The following is a 7,695-nucleotide window of genomic DNA, read 5'->3' as shown; positions in this document are numbered from 1 at the left end:
ATGTAGAAATCATGTTTATATTGTTATTATGATATTCCTAGTATCATGTTTAGGGAAAAGGTTATCTCTACCCTTTTAAAAACCAGAAGTTGTGTTACTATTTGAAATCTACAGTGTGCTCCCGAAAATACCCCTCTATTGTTTATTCTTTAACAAAAATGCCCTTGCTGTCTTTGTCCTTTGGTCCAATTTCTTTTCCTCTACCTCTCCCGAATTCCCTCATAGCCATTCATCTCTTTGACTTCATTTCCATTTCCAAATTCCCACAACAGTCATCAGTCAACACTCAATCTTTACTTGTCTCTCTCCTCTATTTCACCATTCCATGATTTCACCTTCATCTTAATCCCCCTCAAATTCTTCAATACCAAACCAAATTTCAGAAAATCAATGAATTTGGGGATTGGGTTTAATTTGTAATTAGAACTTTCAATTGAAGATTTAATTTAAAGAGATTATATTATCAATCTATAATTCCGCCGAGCAACAACAACGAAGAAGCAAGATAAAAAATGGGTATTTCTTTTTTTTGGATTTTATATGTTGTTAGCTTACATTTATATGAGCTGATGTTTCTCTTTGATTTTTTTGGGTTGTAAAGGAGCTGAAGGATCTACATGTGGAGTTCGATATTTTTATGCCAAATTGGAGAAATATGCTTCATTTGTTCGACCTGAGGAAGCTATCGTCGATCCCCAGGTCATTAGGGATGAAGTTGATGAGGAAGATGGCGAAGATCGATACAATGACGATTTTCTCAAGTAATTGTTTTCTCCCCCTTTTATTTAATTTAATTACATTTAAGGAGCGTTCATGTTTCATGCTGTAAATTAAATGATAATTTTATAAAGTGTTGTTAATGTGTTCGTCATAATGTTTTTGGCCTGGCTCAAAAGGGGGTTTTAGTTGCTAATAGGATTATTTAGAAAGAGTTGTTGATGTGTTGGTCATACTGTTTTTGATATGGCTGTTAAGTAGGGAGAGAATGAGCTATGAGCGAGCTGTATATCTTCCATAAATGTATTGCATCATAGTGTCACCGTTCTATAATATAGGTAATCTATGTGTAAATGTGTGTTAACTATGAACCTAAGAATTTTGAAGGAAATATATCTGCTGTTGCTTAAGTTCAAAAAATTGCAATCCGCATTTTAATACCAAATTGATAGAATTTAGAAGCATTAAAAAAAAAATCTCGGATCTCACCATGTGGGGTTTTCCCCTTTCGGGTAACCCATCACTTAACATAGAAGCTAAGTAAACATTTTTGGATTGTATAAGTAGAAACACAAATGATGGCATACATGCTTTGATTACCACTGATAATTTAATCTGATTACATTTTATCCTGTAATGAAAGCTATCATTTGCACTTGTTCTGTTTTTGTAGGCTGTGCCATATATGCTGAGTTTTATCGGAATAATTAGAGATGAGTTCTTTTATCTTGCTTAAATTTTCCTACATTGTTGATTGCTTTTTCTACTCATGGTTTGGACTGTTTTTTTTAATATGATTGGTTGCTGCTTTTGTAAGTCACCAATAAATTAGAGGACAAAATAATTGATGACATAGTCTCACAATGCAGAGAGTTAGGGCAGTGGGTTACTCTCAGCCTATCAATATCGGTGAAATATTTTCCGAAGGGTCTCTGAAATTCTGAATCCATATGCTTGCTGATGGAGATGATCCTTATGCATTTAATTAAAGGTAGAAAATTATATCCTTGTATCTTTCTGCATAAAATAATGCTATTTGATTCTTTTTACTCTGATGTTAGGTCAGATTAACAGTGTTGAAATCAGAGGGGGGGATTGGAAAAGCTTATGGAGAATCGTAGCCTTCAGTTCACTCAATTAAGGTACAATTTTTTTGCTTTTTTTTCCCTATAATTTGGTTTATAATGTGAGATTCGTTGGGTTATATGTGTGGGATGAACTGGGTTATTTTTCATGGCTTAAAAAAGAGATTATTGGGATCGAAAAAAATACTACTCCTATTGAAATCAATTACTGTGATATGCTATTCATAATTTCCTAAATTAGTTTATGGGTAATCTTGCTATTGTGATTTTAATGTCATAGATCTATTTTCTTAGCCATATTGAAGATTCTGTTTAATTCAAATTTGGGGTTCTCTATGTTGAGGTGAGTATAGATTTAAGTAAATGATTAGTCATCTTTATATATTGATTGCCTGATTGGTAACTGAATTAGATTTACCTTGAATTGAGAATTTCTTCATTTGCTGACAACATAACTGATATACAAAGTAGTTATTTACGATCTATAATTTGTGATTTTTATTTTAGTGTTGTGGTTATTGTTAAATTGAATATTATATTAGGGTACCTCAAAATATTGGAATTTATGTTATTTTTAGCTTCCGCCCCTACTTTTACATGGTTTGATTTAGCTTTAAAGGGTCATCTTTATACGAACTTTAATTTTTTTAGATTGTTGATTATGATTTATGACCTTAAATTTTTGTTTAGGTATTCAAGTTTCAGCTTATTTTTTTTTATTGGGTGATCGATTTTGAGTTCAGTTTTGGTCTGTGTAATTCGGTCATCGAATTTTTTGCTTAGATTTTTCTAGGTTGCCGATTTTTACTTGGATTTTGTCTTGGTGGTCTCAGAGTCTTATTATAGCTTAATTTTATCAAGGTTGTCGATTTTGAGTTTGAATTTCTCCGGATTATCGATTTTAAGCTGGAAATTTTTTGGGTTTTCAGAAAAGAAGAGATGTTTGGGGGAAAGGTTTTTGAAACAGGAATATCTGATGAGAGAGAAAAAGAACGGGGGTAGGGGAGGGAATTCATCAATTGCTGCTAAATTTGCATTTTTTTTCTGTCAGCTCTAAAGTCATACACGGTGATCTCTGATGAGAATTCTAGCGGCGAGAAATTATTGTCAATTCCTGGCGTTGATGTTTTAAAGCTCAAAATTCAAAGGGGGAACGAGTTGTAGCTGTGTATGTAAACTCTAAAGCCTCATCTAATTTGCTTTATCATCATGGCAGTGTCGGTGATTTAGGTCCGATGTTTGAGCTTTTTGTGGAGCTTAGCAGTCGTCTTCGTGTTTATCTTATGGGTAAATTTCTAAATTTTTCTGATCTCTGATATGTTTTAGCTTTCAAGGGTTATTAGCTGAAATTTGTTTGCCCCATAAAGTATGAAATTTTATACCTCATGATAGACAATTTTCGAGTCCGTATGAGTAGATGGTAAACAAGTGCTTTAGGGTTTTGGTTAATTTGGTATACATTAGAGGCATAGATAGCAAGATTTAGGAAAGTCATGAACTGTATAAATTTGGGGTTTTGGATTTGGAGTGTTTCTTGAATTTGGAACTTGTATAACAAGTTTGAGTGTAATTAAGAAACACAAGTTATAAACAAGTTTGAGTGTAATTAAGAAACACAAGTTATAAACAGAAGTTAAAAAAGAATAAATTTTAAATTATGGTCCTCTTCTCATGAATAATGCTGTGGTAGAAGTTAGGCCTGTTGGTTTGATTTTACTTTGATATTCACAGAACATCTTATTGCTTTTACAGAGGAAGGTTAAGTAATTTTCAGTCAGATCCAACATCTGTAGGTCAGGGGATTGTAAAGGTTGAATCTGAGAGAAGCTCACTGGAAATGAAGAACTTTGAGATGATCTTGAGAAGATACAAATTCAATTTTTAAGGTAAATTTATTTAATATTTATACTGAGGTAAATTTATTTAATATTTATACTGAGGTAAATTTATTTAATATTTATTCCAAAGATACAAAACCAACGGCAGGTCATGCTCACCATCATCATCAATCCCGAATCTCAATAAAATCAACGCGGAAGGAGAAAATATTGAAACCGGAGGCAAATTGATGATTGCGGGTGGCGGATTGGCGGTAATTGGTGGCGTTGGCTGTGATTTGGTGCGCAATTGAAGAATTGGTGATGTGGGGGGTTGCTGGTGGCTGCTGTTTGTGAGGGAGAAGAGAGTTGTGGTTGGGCGAGGTGGGGGATTCTGGCTCGTTGGTGGGGTGTGTGGGAGTTTTTGGTGGTGAGGATTGGCTGCGGTGGTTGGGAATTGGTGGAATTGGGAATGTAGAAGGGTGGGGGTGGAATCGAGACTGGTTGGTGGGTTGTGTGGGAGTTTTGGCCTGTTAGGTGGGGGGGAGGTTGGCAGCGCCGCAGTGGTAGTCGGGAAGGGGAGGGGGCGGTTCTGGTGGTGGGATGGGACTGGAGTGGTGTAGTAGTGGTGGTGATGGAGAGAGGGGTGGAGCAGTGGTGGTGTTTGGGGAAGGAGAGACAAAAGAACAAAAATTATTTAAGGAGTAGTGGGATCGTGGAGAAGAGTAGGGTCAAGGATTTGGGGGTTAGCGAGTAGGTAGGCTCGGGGTGGGGGAGGTGGGCTGGTCACCGCAGCTAATTCAGATCTCATCATCTAACTTTCTCTCCTATTTCTCTCATCCATTTTCTTTTTTTTTTTGGAAACTTTGATTTAATGTTTGATCTGAACTTTTTGATAGCTTATTGATGATAATTATTGATGTTAATTTTTGATAGTGTAATAGAAACTGGGTTTGTTGCAAGGTGATTATTCTGAATATTTATTGCAAGACGTTGTTCTTTATTATTGAAAATCTAGCGGATCAAATAGGTCCGAGAATTATGGGATGGGAGGGAGTATTGATTTTCAAGAAGCTAGCATCGGTTCTAGGTCTAACAAGAGTAATAGGAATTTAGGAAGTGGAAGACAGTGATACATAAGCAAAATCGAGTGATATTGGTTCTTAAGATCAATGAAATTCAACTCATGGATATTTGCGGTAGAATTTCGTAAGCAAAATCGAGTGATATTTGTGTGAAAACTGTATTGGTGAAATGTACATTGATCATTCTCCCACATGATATAAGTTTTATTTTTGCAATCATGTTGATTAAAGGGAAGGGGTTTAGGTGTCTACCATGGTTTGTTAAGTGATCATAGCAATTTAGGAGAATGTAGTATCTTATCTGGTTATGTAGAGTGAATTACATTATTTGTTTCCCATGAAGTAAAAATATAGTACTCCAATATGGTAGTTTCATGAGAGAGTACTAAAAGTAGAATTTATGTGAGGAATATTATGAGAATAGGGCTACTGGGGGTGGGAAGAGAAATGAGATTTTGTGGGATAAACATAGCATGAGATTTCTTTTATGGTAAGTTGACTAATTATATAAAAATGAATAGAAGTTTTTTGTATGTATTTTCAATTAAATTTTTGGGAAAATGAAATGGATTGAATTTTGTTGTTGACTTTTGTAGGAATTTCTGAAATATATTATTCTTGAATGCCATTTATCTTCTTTGGAATATTGAACTAATACTTGTAATTAGTGATGTTACAGTACCAAAAATTGTATGAGTCCTTTAATTGAATTCTATTAACATACGCTGGTCAGGGGGCAATTCTCACGCCTTCCGGCGAGGATTCAAATTCGGAGGACCCGAAATCTCAAGAATATATATTGGTATATAATTTCAGAATTTTATGTTAGAGTAATACCTTTTTTTATTGTATTTACTGTATAAATATGTTTATTGGGCTTTTACATTTGTTTTTTGGGTGTTTGAATTCTGTGTTTGGTAAGGGAATAATATAATGATACGGCTGCACATATTTAATTAATCATTTTTCATTATCTCGGCTCCATAAGAACATTACCCCCTTAGCTCTAGCTGAATAAGTGTTATTAATTTTCTTTGTATAATTTGTAATTAAAGTAAGCTATATTAATTGACGTGTTTAGCTTAATGGTTAATGGTTTTGTATAAGCTATTGGAATCAAGAAGGGGGTAATGGACAAATTAGTGGATTAGCTGACTTTAATATGCATTAATAGTTGTTCCAGACATTGCCATGATAGCTATGGACAATGAAAAGGGTCTTGCCACACCAATTGACTAATAAATGAATTTTTTGAAAAATGGAAACCAGAACATAAAACAAACGGTTCTTATCGAGCTCTATCTTCTATGTGTATCAAATCCAGTTAGAGCTAATGTTATAGAAACCTTGACCTATCCTCTTATTTTTCTTACTTGGTTTAGCGGTACATGTGGGAGGCTTGTCAAGATTTGACTTTAATAATACTGATGGTAGCTGTCGTGACATCTTTGGCTCTCGGTACTACATACATCAGAGCCTGAGGCCTTTAAATTTTAGAGTTTAGGAAAAAGAGTATTGATCTATATGGTTCTATTGTTATATTTTTCCACAGACTACAACTGCTTTAAGGTAATATTGTCAAGATAATTTTTCATGCTTTATTTATAGGGTTTTGGAAGTTTGAGAGGCTAATATGATGACTAAATTGAGGAGTAAGAGGTTGATTGTGTGTGTTTAAAGGTGAACAATTGTTCTACTTTATAGAAAAATATTCTGTTTGTTTGTAATTTGGATTTTACTAGAAAATATATGTAGAGCAAAAAATTCAACCGTGTGGTAGAATCGTCATAGAAAGGAGGGAGGGGGAGTGGGAGAGGGGGGAAGAGGAGCGAGGGAGAGGGTGAGGTGGAGAAAGGGAATAAAGGACAGGCTAAGAGAGAAGAGGAGGGGGCACACCGAGAGAAGAGAAGAGAAGGTTTAGGACTTAGGAGAGAGAGAAAGAAAGAGAGGTGAGGAGAGAGATATAGAGTGAGAAAAAGGGCCCAGGAGTGAGGAGCCGGAAGAAGAGATAGAAAGATAGAAAGAGGAGTTGGGAGAAAAAGAGAGTGAGAAAGAAGGCCACGAGAGAGCAATAAGGATTGAAAGAGAGAGAAATAGAGCAATAAGGGAAACTGGGGATAGGTTTTACTTTATTCTTTTATAATATTCTTCCGTTTCATAATTAGAAGCTTGTTTTCATTTTTTGGGTGTTCATTGACCGAGTAACCCGTATAATACTAACTGAGTTATATTATGCTAATTTTTTTATCAGTACCAATAGAAAATGAGCTTCACTTCACTAATATAACTTTTTTAGCTTAAATAGATCATGTTTACTTTATTCATCATAATCTAAATCTAATTTCTATAAAATTGTAAGAAAATCTCAAATTTACTTTAGCTCATAGAAATGAAAAAGTTCTTTGCGGTAAGTGTTGTGGCTTTTTAATGTTTTGGATTGATGCAAAGTCACGACATTAAGTAAGAGTTTATTTTCATTAAATTTATAGATTTTATACTCAAGCTCCATGAATAAATATAATCATATATGGTAATGAGTTTATTTCATTGAATTCAAAATTTTCAATATGTTTGGCAGGAAAGTGGTAGTGTTTATTTGCTTATTTTATTTGATGCTGCAGGTTGATGATCATGTTAGTCTAAAACAATATTATGGAGGATTTGAAGCCAGTGAAGGATACCAACCATATGAATATTGCTTGATCTCAGGATTTGAAATTAGAACCAATTAAGCAAGATGAATTGTGATGTGTAATGGAGGATAATACTTTTTATAATTAATCAAAGGTAGCTTTTATTTCAACAAAGAATATGCGGTACGAGATGCAGCCTTCGATGATGTGTACAAATTTTTAAGGGTGAGCAAATTATTTAGGCATGAGCAAACTATGCGGAGGTGAACAAACTGTTTTAGGGTAATGTAATTTGAATATGATTTCTAGGAGTAAAATTCTTTAGAGGTGAACAAATTATTTAAAGAAGAGCAATTTT

General features: G+C 34.3%; 1 long non-coding RNA gene across 5 annotated transcripts; it reads left to right on the top strand.

Annotated features, from left to right (window-relative positions):
- Nucleotides 1-341: 341 nt before the first annotated feature.
- LOC145586542 (uncharacterized) lies at nt 342-7,476 on the top strand. Of its 5 annotated transcripts, none has more exons than XR_014100980.1 (7): nt 342-516; nt 602-761; nt 1,391-1,859; nt 2,854-3,089; nt 3,555-3,688; nt 5,438-5,506; nt 7,326-7,476. It is a non-coding gene; the product is annotated as an uncharacterized LOC145586542 (long non-coding RNA). The 5 variants fall into 5 exon arrangements; XR_014100975.1 differs by lacking the exon at nt 7,326-7,476 and having other exon boundaries at nt 1,391-1,708; nt 1,779-1,859; nt 5,438-5,668; XR_014100969.1 differs by lacking the exon at nt 7,326-7,476 and having other exon boundaries at nt 5,438-5,668.
- Nucleotides 7,477-7,695: the final 219 nt, after the last annotated feature.

The sequence above is a fragment of the Chenopodium album genome, chromosome 2 (assembly GCF_948465745.1).
Source record: "Chenopodium album chromosome 2, dcCheAlbu1.1, whole genome shotgun sequence".
Taxonomy (NCBI): domain Eukaryota; kingdom Viridiplantae; phylum Streptophyta; class Magnoliopsida; order Caryophyllales; family Amaranthaceae; genus Chenopodium; species Chenopodium album.
This window is presented reverse-complemented; position numbering and strand designations above follow the sequence as displayed.